The sequence below is a fragment of the Chlorocebus sabaeus genome, chromosome 12 (assembly GCF_047675955.1).
Source record: "Chlorocebus sabaeus isolate Y175 chromosome 12, mChlSab1.0.hap1, whole genome shotgun sequence".
NCBI lineage: Eukaryota > Metazoa > Chordata > Mammalia > Primates > Cercopithecidae > Chlorocebus > Chlorocebus sabaeus.
Window position 1 is genome coordinate 18731107 of NC_132915.1, and position 25077 is coordinate 18756183.

Consider the following 25077-nt stretch of genomic DNA (forward strand, 5'->3'; position numbering starts at 1 on the left):
TGGGTTATTTCCAGACCCAGCCTGATTCCACAAGAGATATGAACATTCATGACATAACAGAGTTTGTCCTGTCTCAAAGCAAACTGATGGAATTTCAAAGCTGCCCCTAGTTAGTCATTGACTGAAGGCTGCCCCTGTAGGGTTATAAACTCCCCAACATTTTCACCTCTGTCTGGGGGAAGCTGTCCCTGGGGTTCACAGATAACTTTGGAACAAAGTTGCAGGTACAAGTACTGATAAGTAATATGCAGTCAAGGACTGGGGGACAAGCATAGAGAACTGCAGGCATCTACTACCTCTTAAATGTTGGTAATTGTTGAATGGATGATGGATGACCAATCAGATAACCTCAGGACTTCAAGCAACATGCAGTGTGGTTAGGAGGGAGCAGGCAAGGTTTGGACAGATAATAAAATAAAAAATGAAAAAAAGGAGGTACAGAGATAAACCTTATCTTTCTCAAAATTATGCCATATCATGTACAAATTTACTTATAATTTACTTATACCTTCAATAGAAACATCCAATATGCTGGTTTCTTTCCTAACTCAAAAACCTGTCCTTGGTTCTTAGAATTCCTTTAAAACATTGTTAATATTGTTATAAAGGGTTTCCTCAGGTGAAATCCATTTCCTGTGTGATTTTTCTCTTCCTTTTTTTTTTTTTTTTTTTTTTTGTCTTTTCTTGCAAGCTACCCAATCAGAGTCCTTCCTACATAGACTTTTTTTTCCTCTGTTAGGGCCTTGCATCAGCAAATCCATGTAGAGCAGAATATAGAAAATAATTTTCATTCAATTATTCATTTGCTTACTTACTCATTCAATGGTAAATATGTATTGGGTCCCTACCATAAGACAAGAACTAGGAATGGAACGGTGAATGAGGCAATTCTTTTTCTCTAGCTTCCAGGGACATACTTGTTTGTCACGACTTTCTTGGTGATGGGCAGAACTTCACAACCTCCTCAACAAGGTAATTTTGTGAATGTTTTCAAAACAGTTTATTGAGCATGCACTAGGTGAAGACTACGATACATATTATGATGAATAAAAAAATCAATCCTTTGTGGACATGGCTCTTCAGGTGGTTATAGCCACTCTCCTTGTTGTCTTTCAAGATAAAGACTATGCAGCAGGAGCCATGAATGTGTCTGTCAGTTCAGTTCCATAGACACGATTACAAGTGGACATCCCTACTGTAGTAAGTCGACTCTCATTCTTAATTAGACTAGTTGGAAGTCTGGGAGTGGTGGGTAAGAAGATTATTAGGCAGGCCGGGCGCGGTGGCTCAAGCCTGTAATCCCAGCACTGTGGGAGGCCGAGACGGGCGGATCACGAGGTCAGGAGATCGAGACCATCCTGGCTAACACGGTGAAACCCCGTCTCTACTAAAAACACAAAAAACTAGCCGGGCGAGGTGGCGGGCGCCTGTAGTCCCAGCTACTCCGGAGGCTGAGGCAGGAGAATGGCGTAAACCCGGGAGGCGGAGCTTGCAGTGAGCTGAGATCTGGCCACTGCACTCCAGCCTGGGCGACAGAGCGAGACTCCGTCTCAAAAAAAAAAAAAAAAAAAAAAAAAAAAAAAAAAAAAAGATTATTAGGCAGCCTCCGCTTAGTCTCTTAACTAATAGATCAATTGAAAATAAAAGGAAATGGGGTGGCGGAATTAGTATATCTTGACTATTTATTGTATGTCAGGTTATGTTAAAAAAAAAAAAAAAAAAAAACCTGTGTGTGTTGTCGTTTAATATTAAGAAAGTGAATTACATTATTTTTATCCACATGTAGTAAATAAGAGAACAAAAACTGAAAAGTTTTTTTTTTTGTCCAACTTTACAATGTAAGTGGCTAAAATTGTCTTCAAACTAGGATATTTGACCATAAGCTCATGTTCTTCTAATACATCATGCTATAGGTATGAGCTGAGTGGAGTATTAAAAAAAAAAAAAGTAAAAAAAAAAAGAAAAATAATACATCATGCTGGACCCTGGAGAGTATTTGAAATAATATTTCTTACCCTCCCACACTAAGACAAAAAATCTATTTAAGAACTCTCTAGAACTCATTAGGCTGAAACGTCATAGAAGGGAATTTATAAATAAGCTAATTATGAGATTGTAGCTGGACAGAAGGGCTGGGAGAAAGGAAAACACATATCACGAAGAAAATAATTGAGGTATAAGGAAAAGGTCTTCATTGCTTTTGCTAGTGAATGAACACTCTGAATGAGCATCTGGACTTCTGAACACTTGGAACACAACCAAAGCCCTGAACTTTCCAAAGCTCAAGCACGACTAATGATTAGTCGGCCTAATAAATATAAGGTTGGATTATCATGCCCCCACTATATGTGGAAGAAAAATCAATAATATCAGCTTCATATTAAATAAAAGCCTTTTGGTTCTTGAACACAGCCTAAGGGCAGATACATTTATGAACCGAAAGTATGATGAACTCAGTGCTGGTCAAGGGGTCATCGGACTCAAGATATTCCTGAAACACCACATTGTCTATCATTTCTTACTAAGTATACTCTAGGTCATAGGTCATTTAAAAAGTATATCAGCAACAAACAATTTAGCAACTCTTCATGTAGAAATAGGTTAGAACCATGTGTCCTTTAAGTTTTCTGCTTAGCTGCTGAATTTCACATAGGCACATTTGAGTTTATCAAACAGCATTATTGAGTGTCTAATATATGCTCATCTCTGTACTAAGTACTATGAGAGATAGAATGATGCATTATCATTAGAAGATTATACTATAATTGAGGAGATCAGTGTAAATATCAAATATCCTATATTTTTCCAAATTAGATCCAATTTCAAGCATTTATAACACCATTGGTAAAAATGTGTCTTCCTTTTTGGTTCAGAATATATGGGCAACATAAGAATTATTTCTAGATACATGAATAAAATTCTGAGCAATAGATGTTAAGTGACAAGTGGTCCTACCTGTTAAATACCTTTTGAATCCATCTATTTCTCTCCATCTTGATTGTCAGAATTCAGCCCTGGTCATCATCAATTGTTTCACCTGGATTGCAGTAATAGACATTTTTCTTATCTCCCCGCTCTTAAAAGACCTCAAAACCATTTTTTTCTTCACCCTGCAGAAAGATTTTCTATGAATAATAAATCTTTGCTGAAAAGACTTCCCTTTGCCTTTAGGATGAAGTTTGAACTTCACAGCATATTTTACAAATTATTCAAGAGCCCTGTTGCTTGTTACCCTCTTTAGCCTTACCTAGTAGCAATCTACCTTGCTCAGTGTACTCTCTAGCCTTTCTGGGCTCTTTCAGCTCTTTCATTACTGTCCTTTATGCCATATCTTAGTACTTTCTGTTACCTCTGACACTGTCACCCTCTCTCCTCTTGCCCCAACACACATTTTTCAGGTAACTAGACATTTTCTAGATCATTTCTACTCATCCTTCTAATCTCATCTTAAATGTTGTTTATTCAGGAAGGCCTTCCCTGTTTTCTATACTACATTAAACTACCATCAGTGTGCTTCCATAATACCTCCCTGCTGTCTCCCTGCCCTGCAATCATCATAGTTTATTTTTGTTATTTGTTAATACACTGTTTTCTCCCCACAGCGGTAAGAATCATAGCTATCTCATTCAACATAATAATAACAACACGGTTCATGAAACATTTTAGGAACTAATTCATTAGAGTGTTGATAAGGGTAGAAGATATTCAAAATACTGAATGACTAGTATGGTATATTAGTCCATTCTCACATTGCTATAAAGAAATACCTGAGACTGAGGAATTTACAAAGAAAAGAGATTTAATTGATTCACATTTCGGTACAGCTACAGAGGTGTCAAGAAACTTACAATCATGGCAGAAGGGGAAGCAAACATGTCCTTCTTCATAAGGCAGCGAGAGAGAAGTGCAGAATCAAGGGGGAAAAGGCCCTTATAAAACTATCAGATCTCATGAGGAGTCACTAACACAAGAACAGCAAGAGGGAACCACTCCATGATTTAATCACCTCCCATGAGGTCCCTCCCCCAACACATGGGGATTACAATTCAAGATGAGATTTGGGTGGGGACACACAGCCAGAACATGTCATTCTGCCCCTGGTTCCTCCCAAATCTCATCTTTCTCACATTTCAAAAGACAATCATGCCTTCCCAACAGTCCCTCAAAGTCTTAACTCATTCCAGCATTAATTCAGAAGTCCATGTGCAAAGTTTCATCTGAGACAGAGCAAGTTCCTTCCATTTAGGAGCCTATAAAATCAAAAGCAAGTTAGTCACTTCCTAAATACAATGGGGATACAGGCATTGGATAAATGCTCCCATTCCAAATGGGAGAATTTGGCCAAAACAAAGGAGCTACAGGCTCCATGCCAGTCTGAAATCCAGTGGGGCAGTTGTTAAGTCTTAAAGCTCCAAAATGATCTCCTTTGACTTCATGTTTCACCCACATCATACTGATATAAGAGGTGGGCTCCCATGGTCTTGGGCAGCTCTGCCCATGTGGCTCTGTAGGGCACAGACCCTGTGGCTGCTTTCATGAACTAGCATTGAATGTCTGTGATTTTTCCAGGTGCACAGTGCAAGCCGTCAGTGGATCCACCATTCTGGGGTCTGGAGAATGGTGGCCCCCTTCTCATAGCTACACTAGGGAGTGCTCCAGTGGAGACTCTGTGTGTGGGCTCCAACCCCACATTTCCCTTCTGAACTCTCCCAGCAGAGGTTCTCCATGAGGGCTCCATCCCTGCAGCAAACTTCTGCCTGGATAACCAGGTGTTTCCGTACATCATCTGAAATCTAGGCAGAGGTTCCCAAACCTCAATTCTTGATGTCTGTGTACCTGAAGGCCCAATAGCATGTGGAAGCCACCAAGGCTTGGGGCTTGCACCTTCTGAAGTGATGGCCTGAACTATACATTGGCCCCTTTTAGCCACAGCTGGGATGCAGGGCACCAAGTCCTGAGACTGTACAAAGCAGCAAGGTACTAGGCCTGGCCCATGAAACCATTTTCCCCTGCTAGGCCTCTGGGCCTGTGATGGAAGGGGCTGCTGTAAAGCCCTCTGACATGCCCTGGAGACATTTTCCCCATTGTCTTGGTGACTAACATTTAGCTCTTCGTTTTGTACGCAAATTTCTGCAGCTGGCTTTAATTTCTCCCTGGAAAATGGATTTTTCTTTTCTACCACATTGTCAGGCTGTGAAATTTTTAAACTTTTATGCTCTGCTTCCCTTTTAAACATAAGTTCCAATTTCAGATCATCTCTCTCAAGTTTACAGTTCCACAGATCTGTAGCGCCAGGGCAAAATGCCACCAGTCTCTTTGCTAAAGCATAGCAAGAGTGACCTTTGCTCCAATTCCCAATAAGTTTCTCATCTCCATCTGAGACCACCTCAGCCTGGACCTCATTGTCCAGATCACTATCAGCATTTTTGTCAAAACCATTCAAGTCTCTAGAAGGTTCCACACTTTCTCACGTCTTCCTGTTGTCTTCTGAGCCCTCCAAACTCTTCCAACTTCTGCCCACTACTCAGTTTCAAAGTGAATTCCACATTTTCAGGTATCTTTATAGCACTGCCCCCCTCCTGGTACCAATTTACTATATTAGTCTGTTTCCACACTGCTATAAAAATTATACCTGAGACTGGGCAATATATAAATATTGTATATTGTGAAGTCCAATTAACTCACATTTCTGCATGGCTGGGGAGGCCTCAGGAAACATACAATAATGGTGAAAGGGGAAGCAAATACATCCGTCTTCATAAGGTGGGAGGAGAGAGAAGTGCAGAGCCAAGGGGGAAGATCCCCTTATAAAACCATCAGATCTCATGAGAACTCACTCACTATCATGAGAACAGGATGGGGGAAACCAGTCCCATGATTTCATCACCTCTCACCAGGTCCCACTCTCAACACATGGGGATTATGGGGGATTACAATTCAAGATGAGATTTAGGTGAGGACCCAGAGCCTAACCATATCATTCTGTCCCTGGTCCCTCCCAAATCTCATGTCCTCATATTTCAAAACCCATTATGCCTTCCCACAGTCCCCCAAAGTCTTATTTCAAAGTTCAGAGTCTCATCTGAGACAAGTCAAGTCCCTTCTGCCTAGTAGCCTGTAAAACGAAAGGCAAGTTAGTTGCTTCCAAGATAAAATGGGGGTACAGGCATTGGATAAATGTTACCATTCCAAATGGGAGAAACTGGCCAAAACAAAAGGGCTGCTGGTCCCATGCAAGTCCAAAATCCAATGGGGTAGTTATTAAATCTTAAAGCTCCAAAATAATTTCCTCTGACTCCATGTCTCACATCCAGGTCATGTTGATGTAAGAGGTGGGCTCCCACAGCCTTAGGCAGCTCTGCCCCTGTAGCTTTGCAGGGTACAGTGCCCCCACCTCAGCTGCTTTCATGGGCTGGTATGGTGTGTCTGTGATTTTTCCAGGTGCACAGTGCAAGCTGTCAGTTGATCTATCTGGAGTCTGGAGGATGGTAGCCCTCTTCTCACAGCTCCACTAGGCAGTGCTGCAGTGGGGACTCTGTGTAGGGGCTCCAACTCCACATTTCCCTTCTGCACTGCCCTTGCAGGGGTTCTTCATGAGAGCCTTGCCCCTGCAGCAAACCTCTGCCTGGACATCCAGGTGTTTCTATACATCCTCTGAAATCTAGGCAGAGGTTCCCAAACTTCAATTCTTGACTTCTGCTTGCCCACAGGACCAACACCATGTGAAGGCCACCAAGGCTTGGAGCTTGCATTCTCTGAAGCAATGGCCCAAGATGTCCATTGGCCCCTTTTAGTCATAGCTGGAGTGGCTGGGGTGCAGGGCACCAAGTCCCGAGGCTGCATACAGGAGGTGGGCCCTGGAGCTGGCCCACGAAACCATTTTTCCCTCCTAGGCCTCCAGACCTATGATAAGAGGGGCTGCTGAGAAGGTCTCTGAAAAGGTCAGAGACATTTTCCCCATTGTGTTGGTATATTAGTCTGTTTTGAGGCTGCTGACAAAGACATACCTGAGACTGGGAAGAAAAAGAGGTTTAATTTGACTTACAGTTCCACAAGGCTGGGGAGGCCTCCAAATCATGGCAGGAGGCAAAAGCACTTCTCATATGGTGGCAGCAAGAGAAAGTGAAGAAGAAGCGAAAGCAGAAACTCCTGAAAAACCCATCAGATCTCACAAGACTTATTCACTATCAGAAGAATAGCACAGAAAAGACTGGCCCCCATGATTTAATTACCTCCCTCTGGGTCCCTCCCACAACATGTGGGAATTCTGGAAGACACAATTCAAGTTGAGATTTTGCTGGTGACACAGACAAACCATATCACTCAGTGATCAATATTTGGATCCTTGTTACTTATGGAAATTTCTGCAGCTGGCCTGAATTTCTCCCCAGAAAACGGGATTTTCTTTTCTACCACTTTTTCAGGCTGCAAATTTTCCAAACTTTTATGCTTTGTCACCTCTTGAATGCTTTGCTGGTTAGAAATTTCTTCTACCAGATACCCTAAATTATCTCTCTCAAGTTCAAAGTTCCACAGATCTCCAGGGTGGGGACAAAACACCACCAGTCTCTTTGCTAAAGCATAGCAAGAATCACCTTTATTCCAATTCCCAAGAAGTTATGTCAGAGGAGTTTGAACCAGAGCAACTTCATCTTGAATAGGAGCTGGGTAAAATAAGGCTGAAACCTACTGGGCTGCAATCCCAGATAGTTAGGCATTCTAACTCACAGGATGAAATAGGATGTCGGCACAAGATACAGGTCATGAAGACCTTGCTGATAAAAATAGGTTGCAGTAAAGAAGCTGGCTAAAACCTACCACATTCAAGATGGTGATGAGAGTGACTTCTGTTGTCCTCACTGGTACACTCACACAAGCATAGGAGGAGAGAACCCTATGGAATGACTCTGGGTCACCAAAATTAACTGTAGTATACTCAGAAAACCAAGTATTTTTAATAAGTTTATCCATTAAAGTAATTTAACAGTTTACAAATGCCATGGCAACATTAGGAAGTTACCCTATATGGTGAAAAGGGGAGGCATGAATAATCCACCCTTTGTTCAGCATGTAATCATTAAATAACCATAAAAATGGGCAACTATCAGCCCTTGGACTGCTCTGCCTGTAGAGTAGCAATTCTTTATTCTTTTACTTTCTTAATAAACTTGCTTTCACTTTATGGATTCACCTCAAATTTTTTCTTATGTGAGATCCAAGAAACCTCTCTTGGGGTCTGGATCAGGACCCCTTTCTGGTAACAGTTTCTCATCTCCATCTGAGATCACTTCCATCTGGTCCTCATCTGGACTTCATTGTCCATATCACTATCAGCATTTTGGTCAAAGTCATTCAACAAGTCTCTAGGAAGTTCCAAACTTTCTCATGTCTTCCTGTCTTTTTCTGAGCCCTGCAAACTGTTCCATCATCTGCCCATTACCCAGTTCCAAAGTTGCTTCCACTTCTCAGGTATCTTATAACTATGCCCCACTACCTCAGTACCAATTTACTGTATTAGTTTGTTCGCACATTGCTATAATGAAATACCTGAGACTAGGTAATTTATAAAGGATAGTGGTTTAATTGACTCACAGTTCTGCATGGTGGGGAAGGCCTTAGGAAACTTACAATCATGGCAGAAGAGGAAGAGGCATGTTTTACATGGCAGCACGTGAGAGAATGCACAGTAGGAGGAATTGTCAAGCATTTATAAAACCATCAGATCTCGTGAGAGCTACTCAGTATCATAAGAACAGCATGGGAGAAACTACCCCTAAGATTCAATTACCTCTCACCAGGTCCTGCCCTCAACATGTAGAGATTATGAAGATCAAAATTCAAGATGAGATTTGGGTGGGGACACATTGCTTAACCATATCATATGGTGTGGGTACCACCTGTTTGGTGCATGAGTGCATTGCAGTTGAAAGCCTGCCCTGAACACATGACCATAAAGAGTGATGACTACATCACTGCAGTTTAGGGTGGCTCAGCAAGATTTTATGTATAACAAAGAGTGTTTCTACTGCAAAAAATAAAACTGCATGAAAACATGAAAAGTGTGGGCCTTTTTTCCAGGTTATTAGTGCCGAATAAATTGTTTGAATAAGTAAATGATTAAATGCATGGGCTCTGGATACAGAAATATTGCCTGGAGAATAGCAAGGAGTCCATGGACACGGTGAAATATTCAGAGGAGAAACAGACACTTCCAGGAAAGAGGTCTAAGCAACTTTGCCCTGTTGCCTTTTCATCAGCACCTTATCAACTGGTACATACCTCTATCCCACATCCAATAATTTCCTCATCGTCCACCAGTAAGCACAGAATATCTAGCCAAACTCATGACTACTCAGCTTTAAGAATTTGAAAATGTGGTTTGTATCTAACTTGTGCTGGTATTGAACCAGCTGGTATACTTTACTGAAGACTTGTAAAAACAGGTTTTTCTCTGAGAGTCCCATTGACAGGTCTGGCTGTGATATCACCATCGCTGAGGTGGAAGAGAAATGGAATGTGTGTCTTCAGGGAACTGAGAATGGGCAGACACCAACATTCAAAATAAAAGGTTCCTCCTAAATATTTAGTTATGTCTTGATAGAGTGAATTATGTGTGAATTTTTTTGAATTTGAAACAGGAATTGACCCAAGACATCAAGTGTTTAAGGGTTAAATAAAGGGCTTGTTATCGAATTATAAAGCTTACTTGATTATAAAAATCTATACAACATTAGGCCTTTAAGTGCAAACACAGAAAACAGTGCTTCTCTCAGTATTCATACAGTATGTCTATTTGCAGATGTTAAAGTGAATTTGACATAATGGTAAGTAGTTCAAACAATCTATATTGCTGGGAGCTTTTTCCTCACAAGAGATTGATTTTCCAGCACCATCAGCAGCAAGTCCAGAAATACCTTCAACTTTTGTTTACCATCCTGTAGGCCCGGGATTTTGTGTTTCACACTGTCTGCAGATATTAAGCAAACTTTTAAACATTTAACTGAAAAAGTTAATGAATTATTTGACTCTTAATTCTGAAATAACTTAAGACTCATTTTCCTAAATAACTGCTTATTAAGAAAAGTTTGTTTTGAGTAACCAGGAGAAGGAGAATAATGGAGATAACTATATTAAATTATCAATAAAAGTCTACTCAGAAAGATAATATATCCCAACAAGAATTTGAGGAGAGGGATTTTACTACTGGGGACTAGTTGCTAAAAAGCTGGAAGGCCCAGAGAGAAGGCCTTATGATGAGACAAGTGACAGGATAGCAACAGTAGAAGTCTCCTGCCACCCCTAGGGCTGGAGAGACAACATGAGGAAATGTGGCTACCAGAGTTGATGATTTGAGGCCATCCAGTGGGCACAGGAACCATAGAAGAAAGTACCCAGTGGGAGCTTTGATCTCAAAAAGATGGCAGCCACCTGCAACAGAGAAAGAGAAGTACATATACCCATTCATCCCTTCCTTCAATGTCCTACCTCCTTCTCACATTAATGGATCCCAGATGGAAGCTGTTGACCATGAAGTCTGGCAAATGAAGTGGGCATAGCCCAGTTGTTTGCAATACAAAGTAGAGTGGGGAGATGTTGAGGAATGGATCTGACAGCAAACAAGCAGATGGTCTGTACACCACATGAGAAGAGAAAATGAGAAGACAGTTTCATGCTGGGAATTCAAAGCAGGTCCAAGGTAGTATGGGTCCATCGCTAAGGGGGGCGGTCCGTTAGTCCAGGTGGAACTTGAAGTTAGGCCACTGGTTGCATGCCATTTTGGGTTTGTTACTGAGATTGGAGCAGGGTTCTAGACAACAGCTGTGGATAAAGTTCTTAATGAAAAACAGAAGAAAAGACATAAACTGGCTGAGAGTAAGAAGACAGATCCCTACGGAACGACTCAAGGTCTCCAAAATTAGCCGTAGTATATACAGGAAACCAGGTATTTTTAAGAAGTTTATCCATTAAAGTACTTTAACTGGAGAAGGGACATGAACATAGCTGTGTTTTGGAAGGACAGTCTGCTGGCATCAATCTTTAGAAGGAAGGGGCCAGGGATTTTCCCAGTAAGAGCAGCTTCAGTATTTCTTCTTTTGAGAGCATATCTTGCTCCAGGTGCTCAGAGAAGAAAACCAGATCTGTTGTTAGTAGTGACAATGGAAACTCCCATCTTTGATATAATTCCCTTTTTCCCTATAACTGACTCCAAAGTAAGCCCACTTCTAGAACTATCAGACTGGATCCAACAGGCCCTTGTCAGTCAATCTCAGAACCTTCACACATTCTGAGGGTGATTCCATGTAGCAAGGAGGCATTTATCTGCACACCAGGCTCTGACATCTCTGTCTCATTAGAGAGCTTGTAGATTTAGGTCTTACACTGCATGTCATCCTAGCAAAAGGGCAAAAGAAAGAGCACCTCCAACTTCTACCATTAGACCTTAGAAAATAACTTGGATTTTTACTCAGAGGCACACTGTCTCAGAGTTCAGCCCCTAACTCTGGTCTTGGGACTGGATGATGTTTATCTTGTTTATGTTAGTACGAATTTAAGAAAATGTGTTTTTCTCTCTATGGTGTCTGTTTAATAAGCTTTATATCCAATTATGGTGTGATGAATTTTATTTTCTGAGGAATTTTAGGGGTAGAAAGAAGAGACATTTTTGGAGGCAAAAGCTCTCAACGTTTAAGATGAGCTTCCTTCACATTTCCTGGGATGAAACTGCAGAGAACATTTACTGACATAATTTGTGTATTCTCAACTGACATTGTAACGATAATATTATATTAATCCACTCTTCTCTAACTTTATATGAAATATAAATAAAAATGTAATATAATTAAAATTTTCAAGAAAAATAAAAATGCATATTCAAAGGAAAGCTTTTTTTCTTACTTTTTTTTTATAACCTTGGAAACTTCAAACTATTTGCTGTCAGGATATGAAGACCTTTGGTGGAAGTAACTGATTTGCTGAATGCTGTTGCAGGCTTTTGTAATGGCTCTGAATTCATTTCAGAAAATATAAAAGTAAAAGAAAACCAAAAAAAGGGAAAGAATTTAAATAATAAGTTTGATCTTTTATAGTATTCCCAGGTTTGGGGTAATCACTCAATCTTCCATTGAATGATTCCTTCCAATAACAATACAGTCAAAATGTCCTGTAGACATTTCCAGGAGTGAACACTGGGTAAAGGAGCTCACATATATACAGATACAGGTACTACTCATTGTTAATAGTACCCTGCACTATAGAGAAATATAATTTATTCACTTTGCTCCTAAGACATTTGGCCATATGGGACTCTACATTTGGACTAATTTCAAGATACTTAAAAGCTTTTCCTCTCCTTCATCTATCTTTCCTCTTTATTTCTCCCCCACCCCATTTCCTTCTTCAACCTTTTTCTTTTATACTTGTCTTCATTCTGAAACATATGTAAAGTGGATTTATAAATACATAATAATACATTCAGTTATATTGTATATTATTTCAATATTAATACCTTTTAAAACATGAATAATGTAGCAAAACAAAAGGGAAATGGGAGTAAGGAACAAGTAATAGTAACAAATATATGAACTACATATTGAAAAATATTGTTCTTCTGCTAGAAGATGGCCATGAATTTGACTCTAGATTTTCTAGCCATCCATAAAAATGAGAAATCAAAACCACTTCTGAATAAACAGAAACACACAAAATCACAAGGAAATTTCTCTCACTGATTTTATAGGAAGGATGTGAATTTAGGTAATGAAGACAACATTCTTACAACAACCAGAGAAAAAAGAATCATTGAATTATTAGTAATGATATTCCTCAACCTAGGTACAATAGCAAAGACTTATTCTGAAAAGAGCAAATCTATATGAATAGTAAACTCATTAAAAGTATTCACTTTAACTTGAATTAAGCAGAACAAACTTTCCCAGACCTAGATCAGTACATAGTCCTAGAAATTGTTCTATAAAATGAATACTAAATGGTAAGAAAGTAAAAAGATGAATGATTGGAGATCAGCTCTTTCTTCACTTGTCAAATGTATTCAAGTAAGTCCTCAAAATTGAATGTCTCATAATTGCATACCAAAGATTTCAATGCTTTTGTAGACTGTTTATTTTCAAGGAAACATAATCTCATACTTTGCAACTAAAATCTATATACTTTCATTGGTTTTAAGTGAATTTACATGGTTCTCTTCAGTTTTAGAGGGTCATTTTTACATATTGAAGATAAATATGTACTTATTCCAGTAGAATTGTCAGGCATATGCTGGATATATTATCTGTTTCACTTCTTTAAAAATGAATATTGCAAACACAAATGAGATCCAAAATAATTAGGCAAATATCAACATCTGAGTAAAGATCCACTCATTCATTTTAACTCTGTTGCAATGAAATTGCTCCGTTTCCAAGTACTATCACTATATTATATTGAATTTCCACATAAAATGTGATCTCAGTTGAAAAAGAAAATAATATTAATTATATAAAAATAATACTTGCAAACTATTATGTAGCATCTACTGTATGCTAGACACTGTCCTAAAAGATTTACATATATTAACTGCTTTAGTTCTCATGAGAGCCTACGAGGCAGGTATTATTATAATGCCAATTTACAGCTGAAGAAACAAAACCATAAGGCAGTTAAGTAAATTGCCCGGTATCACATAGTTGGTAAGGACAAAACTGGAATACACGGAAGAATGTTTGATTCCACAGTACACTCATGACTATTGTTATTTACTTACAAAGCAAAATTTGCTAAACTGTTTCTGTCTAATGGCAGTACTAATATTTATGACAAAAACAATACAGGTAACTATAAAATATTCAAAGTGATTTTTATAAATATTTTAAATAACACAACCAAATTAGCATTATCCTTATTACAACAATGTTATTGTTGAGAGATTTTTCAGAAGTAATTAATCCACAGCTAATTTATTCTGTAAAACCTAGTTACTTTTAGCCACATATGATTTTATTTTACCAAAAATTATTTGACACACTTTATCACCAATGCCATGTGTTAACATTTTTATTTTTCGAATAATTTATAGCTGTTTCCAGAAACATAAACTACTACCTTTAAAAAAGCAAAGGTTGGCAATTATCAATATCATCCAAAATGATAGTTTCATGTTTCACTCATGAGATATTTACTTAGCTCTTGAGATGTGGCAAGACCACGAGGGTGCTGGGGATACTAATATATATAATGAATAATGACTTTCCCAAGTCATTATGTGATTACCACCTCCCTGCCTCCAAAGAGGTCACAGTTTATTGGTCTCAATAGGCCTACATGATTACCGTATATAGTGGAAGTGATATTTAAAAAAAGATAACAGCATGGAGTTATTAACTTAAATTGTGGAACAGAACAAGAACATGAGGAAAGGCTTCCCAGACAAGATACTACCAGAGCTGAATTTTGAATGACACAAGGAAAACAGCTCACTTATCAGGATGCCACATGTACAACAAGCATGGAGGTTAAAGACAGCTCGATTCTCTCAGGGACTCCTAAAGGGTTAAGGCACAAGACAGAGAGTAATGAGATGAGATGATGATAGGGAAGTGGAGACTGGCCAGATCACAGAAGGCCTCTCTGAGAAAAGTTTCCGCTTCCGAACACTGGAGAGGGTGAGACAGTACGTGAAAGTTGTAGGCAGAGGAATGAGATAAAGAGGCTTGCATTCTATAGAGGTAATTCTGCCAGGAGGATGAAAAAGAGAAAAAGATGGTAGGGAAACAAGACTGGAAAATGGAAGATGTGTTTGGAGGCTATTAAGGCAATCCAGCAAGAAATGATGAGAGTGATTCTGAAGGCACTTCAAAAAGAGCTACAAAGAATGCTTTGAGAAATGGCAGGTCCTGTTGATGCAAGTGTAGAGGCTCCCTGATGAGTACTTTTGAGAATCTGGAACTCATTTAGAAGTGTGTTCAGGCATTTTTGCATGTGTGACAAGGACAGTTATCCAAACAATAGTCCTTGAATAGAAAATTTACTCCTTGGAATGTGCATGATGCTCATCACCATAGAGATTGCTTTCGCTAAACCCTTGAAGAAACAAGCTGCTTCTCCCTGAAAATCCCTTTATAAGCTCTTCTGTCTCTTAACAAGACATGTAGAGCCCCAAAGGTTGGCAGAGAGGAATGTTCTCTTTTATCTCCATCCAGAATTCTATCGTGTGGCACCTGAGATCGACCCTAGCGCAATGGCAAGAATCGAATTAAATTGACTTCCGCCCCACCCCACAGGACCATTCCAGTCAACCTGCAGCAGAAATTGACACTGCAAATTTACTCAGTTACTGAGATCCCTTGCTTCCAAGAGCTGGAGCTCCTCCAGCAGCTTGGGAGACTCATTAACATTCACATCTTTCCCAGCCTCATTATCTCGCCCAGATGTTTCTGTGACTGCCCCTTTAAAGCATCTCTGTCTATATTTTATTTACATTTGTTCAGCAATATTGATGCTTAATGAATAAATGCACTAAACTGTCAGTACTGGAGACTAATTAAATCTATGTATGAGCCTGAGAAGCTGATTGAAAAATTTGCAAGTAACTAAACTGGGTTTAAATAAACACTTTAGTGTAGTGCTTTAATTACACTTTAGTTTGTAAAGTAATTTTTGGCTGTTTAAACTATGATTTAGGCTGAGCTAATTACAAATGATTTTCTACTCTGTAATTAATAATAACAAAATTGTAATTAGACAGCTGCTCTGGATCAGGACGACAGTTTGTATGTGCTGGCTCAGGGTGATGGGTCTGGCAGAGGCACAAAAAGAGCACTTGAGGATTGGGGCAGCCAGCCCCTCTCCAAGGTTCATTATTAAAGAACAAGGCCCGAGCATCTAGGTGAGTTTTATAATCCCCGCTGATGCTAGGGAAAAGGGTTTTTTATTTGTTATACACTAATTGTCCCCAGACGTTCTCAGTCCTCTGGAAAAGCAATGATGATAACAAATTTCCTTTTATTCCTAACTGTAGCTTCCAACCCACTCACTTTTCCTTTCTGTCAGAGATTAAATCAACTGGTATTAATGTGTCCATCAATAAGTCAATTCATCATCATCATCATAGTAATGATTATCATACCTTAGAATGTTTTTTCTGGTTATGTTTGCTGCATAACACATCATCCCAAATTGTAGGTCATAAAACAGCTATTCCATTATGGTGTAAGATTCTATGGGTCAAGAACTTGGACTGGGTGCAGTGGGTGTGCTTTGTCTTTGCTCCATGAAGTTTGGAGCCTCAGCTGAAAAGACAAGAATGACTGATGAAACTGGAATCATCTAGAAGCATTTTTTAGTCAGCGCTTCCACCCCGACTCTCCATGTGGCCAGTGCTTCCTCGAAGTGTGGCAACCTAGGGGTAGTTGAACTTAGTACATGGGAGCTCAGGGACCTCATGAGTGAATTCTGGAAAACAAGGTGGAATCTGTATTGCCTTTCATGACCTAGCCTTGAAAGTCACATAGCATCACATTCACCATACTTTGTTGTTTGTATCAACAAGCGCATCCAGATTCTAGGGGTGATATAGCAAGACGGGTGACTAGCAAGGTGCTATAGAGTGAATGCTTGTGTCCCCCTCAGAATTCCTATGTTAAATGCTAATGCCCAACAGGATGGCGTTATGAGATGGGGCTTTGGGAGGTGATCAGGTCATGAGGGTGGAACCCTCATGAGTGGAATTGGTACTGTTAGAGACTTAAGAGAGCTTCCTTGACTCTTCCATTATGTGAGGGCACAGGAAGAAGATGGTTATCTACAAACCAGGAAGTGAACCCTCACCAGACACCTAATGTGTCAATACCTTGGTCTTGTGCTTCTCAGCCTCCAGAACTGTGAGAAATAAATACAGGTTGTTTATAAGCCCCCCTCCTCCCAGTCCCAGTTTATGATAGTTTGTTATAGCAGCCTGAACAGAGTAAGACACAAGGTCACATTGCCAAAGGGCATGTGGGATGAAGATGCTGCAGCCATCTTTGGAAAATGCCACCTGCTACAGATTTGCAGATTTTATAGTTTTTGAAGTGCATTTGTTACATAATTGGATATTTAAAACCACACTGATGTAGGCAGGACAGTAAATGCTACCTTCATGTCACAAATTGTGTTCTGTGAAAGATAAATAATTACTCCTTTGGTATGTGGCAAAGGTGGATAAAACCTAAGATTCAAACACTTTATACGTCCAATTGCCAACCAGAATCATGTAAAAAGAAAGACCTGGTTCTTTGTCTCTTATCATAGACTTAATTCTGAACACGCTTACTTCAGCCCATTTGTCTCATTTGAAGCATTTCTGCTTCCAGATCGTCACCTTGTTTCTTTATTGTTCACTGCTCCATTTTTGTCCTCTGTCACCCTTTCTACTTGTAACCCATGACATTTTAAAAAGAACATCATGTTTGTCATTCACATAATGTTCTTGTTCAAATGTCAGTTGAGGTGACCAACTGTTAATTTAACAAGTAATCTTTGGAAACTTCATTCTAGGAATTGGGTGCAGTGATAGTCTTACCTACAGAAGAAACCAGAACAAAATTTCTACACCTCTCTGCCTAGCCCCCTTTCTCTCCCAACTCTCTCTGACACACATACACTCTGACACTCACACACACAAAGAACTTCCATAGGGGACACCTGAAGTTCTCCAAACAGGGAATGAAGCTCGTCATGATGTTATGTTGTAGACCAAAATGGAGGTCCTGTAAGAAACCTAGCTCTTGTTTAGTAAATCTCACCAGCAACATCAGAAAATTTTAAATAATTGAAGGCCATATATAACTAAGCATCAAAATATGCAGGGAAAAATGGCTATGTAAATTCAGGTAGACAGATGTCAATAGGAGAGGAAAATGGACAGGTGTCACGAAGGAGTTAGTTCAGATTTGCATCTTATTCCGCTTTAATCGAATATGGGAGTCGAGGAAAATACTTTTTATGGGTAAGAGATCAGCATCAGTAAGAACACAAAGGAGACAGTAAGCATGGCACATGGAGATGAATGTTTTAACAATGTTTATAATGGAAAAAAAACCCCAAAAAACTGGGAAAAAAAGCCCAAATGTTCAACCATGAGGAATTGTTTAAACAAATTAATGTATACCTATTTAATACAATATTTTCTAAATATCTCCTGGATAGAAAGAGGTGAGGTTATGTCATTTAATGAATCAAAAAGGGATGGAATTGAGTGTATACGTGGAAGTGTAGACTTTGGGGAGAATAAAATGTTCAGTTTCCCGAACTGAAAAGGATGGGTGAAGGAATGGGTATAGAGAGTTTAGGGACAAAGATAAATATGAAAGAATGCTCCAATGGTTAACTTACCACTGAAATAAGATGAGAGGCCCTCTGCTTACAGAAGAAGGTCTAGAGATGCATTAGCTTTTTGAGAACACCTTTCTCTAAGTTACCTGTACTCATTGGTATACAAGTTTGACTGCCGTACCAAAGCCCTAAATACAAGATATAAATGTATTTCTCTTCCATTAAAGAGTGTGAGTGTGTGAATAATTTGCAACTCAAGAATGTTGGGGAACCAGGTTCATACCCTCTTATTGCTTTGCTCTCCCACCATGACACTGTCGTCTTCCATTTAGTCCAAGATGGTTTACCACCAGGTTCTTGTCTCAATCAGTAGATATAGAAAGAAATTGTAATGGGAGAGCACAACTGTATTTTTCTTTAAAGACATTTTTAAAACCACTTTTACTTAGTTGTAGGACCATGCCTAGGCCTGAAGGAAGCTGGGGAAAGTAGTTTCTAAGTGAACATTCATGTAATAAAAATATAATGCTATGGGAAAAGAAGGGAATATATACTGAGAGACAATGAGGAGTTTCTAACACAGTACTATTACCAGATAATTCAGTACAAGGAATAAAAAAAAATTCTATAAGATCCAGCCTCTGTCTAACATCCAAACACTCATTGGAGTCACTACATAATCAGAATCCTCTCAGAATTAAATGTGAGTAGGACATATTTAATTTTAAAAGAAATATATATCACACACACACAAACACACACACACACACACACACACACCCCTCTAAGAATCACCAAAGTGCTGGTCCTAGTTACAGCAGTAAACTGAGTCATGAGAATAGTAAATGCAGAAGCATGTTGAATTATAATTATATAAGTAGCATGAATGACACACTCTAGCTAACGTTTTATGAGTAAGACCTCAGTTGAATATTGTTTACCTTCTACCCTGCAATGTTTACATGTTGCTTTAGAAGTTTCATATCATTTTCTGAAAGTTCTCATTTTCATTTCTTTATTCTTTCACTCTGCAGCTCATGCAACCCTTTCAAAAATTTAACATTTAATTTTTTTCCTCAAACTTCTCACCTTGTTTTAGTATGCCTATATTTATTGTCTCTCAGCCAAACGCTGGATTTTCCTTTATTTTCTTTCAATATTATTAGTGATATTAGCATATCTCTAGATGTAATATGCCAGCATTTTCATTCAAGTATCATTTTTCACCATTCATCAACTCTGTTCACTTACCAATTTTGTAACAGAAATATCTTTCGCTTCATCTTGTGTTACAACTTTGGAATTTTTTATTGACTATCTCCTTTGCTTCAAATATATTTTATATGTCTCCAAATCCTATCAAGTCTTAAATTTCTCAGAAAATCATCCCTGCCTTCCTGATGCTTTTGCTGCCTATTTTATGATTATTCCTAAAATTATAATTTATTTCATGGCAGTTCATCTAAATCCATCGATAACTGCTCCACTGTCTACATTTACAAATCAAACTCTTTGATCTGATCCTCAGTATCCTCCATAATTTGCTCTAACCTTATGTCACTCTAATTCACCATGTTAAGCGTTTAGCCCCTCACTACTCAAGGTCTGTATTCTGATCAGAACAGATCCACCTCATCTTGAAGACTCACTGAATCAGAATTTGCCTTTGAACAAAACTCCTCCCTTTTCAGGTGGCAGATTAGCATTGGTTTTAGCATACAATTCTTGGCACAAATTAAGACCTTACTCAATGTTATTACTACAACCTTGTGTTCATTCTCCTGTTCTTTTGTTTTGTTCATTTGCCCTGGGTAGACTATAATCCAACTTTGTCACAGGCCCCAGTTTGCTTTTCCTAAAAGCTAATTCAAGTTTTACCTCTAAGACTTTTTAATTTGGTAAATATCTGATTCCTGATGTGACAGTTTTCCAGTGCAATATTTGAGAAAAATGGCAAGCCGGGGTCTCTGGGCTCTCATGAATTTGCAGGTTCCTCCCTCCACACTGGCTCATGAGACCTTCAGGAATTGGACTTGCCTCTGTGAAAACATTAGCTAGAGTGTGTCATTCTAGAGCTGCATCCATTGACTTATAACCTTGAACTCTTGCCTGTCCTTTGCTTTGCTTATTTGAAGATTTGGCTGTAATTCAAAATAAAAACAACATTAATTTCATCCAATTTTTAATTCTATTGTTAGCTACTCATCATTACTCTCATCCTTGTAATTATTGTTATGATGATTATGATTTAAGACCAAGATGTCATCATCTTGAACAAAAGGGTGAAAGTTGACTTTACATCTGATAATTGATGTATCATGGCCAAGGCTGATGATCTGTTGACAATAAGGATCTGGTTTCCATAGTGAATAAGCTTCTTAGAGAGAGCCACTGACTCATTTTACTTGTATTATTTCTACAAAAAACATGGTATATCGTCTCATTATAGCTAGATAATGGTGGCTAACCGTCTACCTATAGGAACAATACAGCCACAGAAGAGATGTCCTGCCTTTTTAGAAAAAACACAAATTAGAATTATACAAGATTTTACCAAGAAGGCTTTGAACTCACAACTGTACAATATACTTAAGTATTCCTAAGTTTTTTTAAATTAAATGTTACCACCTTTTATGAGTTTGCATGGTAACTTCAGTCCTCAGACTATACTCTCTGGGTCCACTTATCCTCTCTCCATGAGCTCCCACACTCACGCCAGTCATGCTTTCATTCCCAAAACTGCATGGAAACTACCATCACAAGAGTCTGCATATCTTGGATGTGAACACATCCAAGATATGCAGACTCTTGTGAAAATTAATCATTAATTCTCATCTACTTGAAATTTGAATGGCAATTGATATCCTTAATCACTCCTTCCTTCCTGAGACTTTTTGCTCTCTTGGCTTTGTAAGATCAGGTTATCCTGATTTTCCTTCTACCCCACTGGCTTCTCCTTTTCAGACTTCTTTGTCAACTCTTTCTACTTTTTCGAACTTCTAAATGTTGATGTTCCTTGGGATTAGTGCTCAATTTATTTCTTCTCTATCAGATAAATTCAGCCAGTCCTATAATTTTCAATACCATTAAAACAAACATCGATAATCATCAATATTTACATTTTTAGCACAGGTATTTCCCATAGACTCTAAATTTTTGTAGCCAATAGCCTATCTGACTTTTACTTGAGTTTCTAACAAACATATTAAACTTCACACATCCAAAACAACTCTTAATTTCCTCCTGCTATGGTTTGAGTGTTTGTTCCCTCAAAAACTCATGTTGAAATGTAACTGTCATGGTATTGGGAGATGAGAACTTTATGCATGATTAGGTCATGAGAGTTCCACCTTCATGAAAGGATTAATGCTTTTATTGTGGGAGTGGGTTCATTATCATAGGAGTGGGCTTGTTACAAAAGGATGAGTTTGGCCCCTTCCTCTCTCTCTCACTCTCTTTTTGCCCTTCTGCCTTCCACCATGCTAAAAGGCAGTCACCAGGTGCCAGCTCCTTGATCTTAGAATTTCCAGCCTCCAGAACTGTGAGTCAATACATTCTGGTCATTATAAATTACCTAGTCTGGTATTCTGTTACAGCAGTACAATAAAGACTAAGACACCCTCATCAGCTCTTTTAACATTTGCCTACTAAGCAAAAGGCCATATCAATTATCCGACTATTCAGAGCAACAACCTTGTAATGATCCTTGGCTCTTCTCTTTTTCACGCACCTTGCTTCCCATCCATATGCAAATCCTGTTGGTTCTATATACAAAATTTATTTCAATCCAATTACTTCTCAGCAAATCCACCACACTACTGTGCAATACCCTCTGCTGAACTTCCACAATTTCTTTTAAATGGTCTTCTCATTTCCACTCTTGCCCTAATATAATCCATCCTCTTCCCGCAGGCAGAGGGATTCTATTAACGTGAGTCAGATCCTGTCGCACATAGCCTAATACTCTCCAGTGGCTTCTCTTTACACTTACAATAAAATCGAATCTCCTGTCTTTACTACCAAGGTGCATTCCCTAAGCTATTTCTGTGGTGTATTTCCTGCCTTGCATTGCAATGATGTGCCTAGGTGAGATGGGAGAAATTGTTTAGTGTATCTTATGCTGGATTTCAGAGCTGGGGTGCTCTTTCTGGGGCAGCCATTAGAAACAATGTATCAGGGTGATCAACTTTTCCTAAGTTGACTGGGAAAATCCTGGTTTTAACATTAAAACCTTTGTATTCTTGGAAAATCCCCTCGGTTCCGGAGAAATTCAGATCATTGGTCACACCACAATGTGTTCACACCTGTGACTATTGAGTCCTTTCTCACAGTCGCTCAATAGAATCACTTTCTGTTATTAATCATGTATTTAAATAGGCTTTTATGGGATCTAATCATAAATTTGCTGTACATTATACACAACTACTCTAGATTGCACACAACCAGTTTTTAAGTTAAGAGAGAGGCTACAAATTGTTTAGAAATTTGTGTGTCTCCTGAATATGCATGAACACATAAAATCAAAAGATATTTTTTGTATAAATTTATGGGATACGAGTATAATTGTCTCACACGGATATATTGCATAGTGGTGAAGTCAGGGCTTTTAGTGTATCCATCACTGGGGTAATGTACATTGTATCCCTTAAGTAATTCCCCCCTCCCACCCCACCCTTCTGAATATCTCTTGTCTATCATTCCGCACTCTACATCCACAGTATATATGTTATTTAGCTCTCACTTAGAAGTGAGAACACGTGATATTTGTCTTTCAGTATCTGGTTTGTGTCACTTAAGATAATGGCCTCCAGCTCCATCCATGCTGCTATAAAAGACATAATTTTACCCTTTTTTTATGGCTGAATAGTATTCAATCATGTATATATATATTCTACATTTTCTTTATCCAGTCATCCATTGATAGACACAGGTTGGTTCCATATCTTTGCTATTTTTAATAGTGCTATGATCAACATACAAGTGCAGATATATCTTTGATATAATGATTTCTTTTCCTGTGGGTAGATATCTAGTAGTGGATTATTCCATAGGCGTATCTTGCAGGAATCACATTTACTCACTAGGACCCACAAATAAGGAAAGCATACCTTTTAACAATGAGATGAGAAAACACTTTTCCGATTAGTGCAATATTTAATATTGTTCTGTCAGTAGGAAGCTAGATATAGACTAAGTACAATAATATACTTTTAATAAATCTCCAAATAAAATAAATATAAAAATACACAAGAATAGAACTGCTATTTTAATTGTTTTCTACCCATAAGAAGTACTTTTGTGTTGAAGAAAGCCAAGAAAGAAAAAGAACAGATCCCTTGGAACAGGGTCACCAACCCACAGGCCACTAACCCTTTCCGGGCCACACAGCAGGAGGTGAGTGGCAGGTAAGCAAGTGAAGCTTCATTCATATTTACAGCTGCTCCCCATTGCTTGCATTACTGCCCAAGCTCCATCTGCTGGCAGATCAGGTGCAGCATTAGATTCTCACAGAAGCACTAACTCTATTGTGAACTGTGCATGCGAGGGATCTAGGCTGTGAGCTCCTTATGACAATCTAATGCCAGATGATCTGTCACTGTCTCCTATCATCTCCAGATGAAACAGGAAAACAAGCTCAGGGATACCACTGATTCTACATTATGGTGAGTTGTATAATTATTTCATTATATATTACAATGTAATAATAGAAATAAAGTGCACAATAAATGTAATGCACTTGAATCATCCGGAAACCATCTCCCCACCGATAGTCAGTGGAAAAATTATCTTCCATGAAACCAGTTCCTGGTGCCAAAAAGTTTGGGGACCGCTGCCTTAGAGGGTTGCAATTAAAAGTTTTATTATTTTATTTTTGGCAGCTAAACAACTGAACTGCAAAAACACATTGATCCCCTATTTTCAGATTTGTAACAAAATAAAAACAATGCAAATTACATGATAATAGATATCTGTTTCTAATGAAAAGTGTTTCTATATTATTTATATTAAGTATCTACTTATAAAACATTTACTTTATTACCATTACATGTATAAAAATCATTGTTCATGATCGTGTTCCATTATGCCAAATCATTTTAAAATTATTCATTTTAAAATACTTTTATTTTAAAAATTTATTAAAAGTAGACTAATGCCTTCATAGCCATGATTAGACAGTATTTTTATAAATAACATTCTGTTTTCTTTCTAAATATACATAGTATTTTTTCCTTAACTATTTACTGGTTCACAATAATTAAAATTTTTTCATCTTCACTTTTTTGAGGGATGCAACAAACACTTTTGGTTAAAAGTGCCACCTTGAAATATTTATTAAACAAATAATAAATGTCTAATTCCTTCTTCCATTTAAATAAGCAGGAGAAAGAATTAAATAATTCTGATGACACGATCTGTGGTTTTTGCTGATTTTTGCCTTGCCTTAGTGGCTTATCATCTTTAGCCAGTGAATTATTCTTTCATTTTGAGCTCATCTTGTCCCTGATGGCCCAATTATTGCTTCTGGGTAATGACCCAGTCAGATCTTATTTAGAAAGAAACTTACTCTTAAACAGCACACAGTGATGCCTTTTTGACCTCAAAGAAGCCACAAAAGACATCTGCATTATCATACAGAGTAAAATGGGTCCAGTAAAATTAGGTTCCAGCTGAGAAGAAAGCTTCCTGAAGGCATTTGGTGCCTCAGAGTCATGGACTAGATCAAATTTTCCATTAGAAATAGTAATTGGTTTCATTCTTCATTCTCCCAGA

The 25077-nt window shown here is 38.4% G+C and overlaps 1 long non-coding RNA gene across 1 annotated transcript in view; it reads right to left on the reverse strand.

Annotated features, from left to right (window-relative positions):
• Positions 1-3833: 3833 nt before the first annotated feature.
• LOC140713040 (uncharacterized) overlaps positions 3834-25077 on the reverse strand; it is a 47849-nt gene continuing 26605 nt past the window's right edge. The window contains exon 3 of the long non-coding RNA XR_012094923.1: positions 3834-7013. This is a non-coding gene — a long non-coding RNA (uncharacterized lncRNA). The remainder of the gene's footprint in view (positions 7014-25077) is intronic.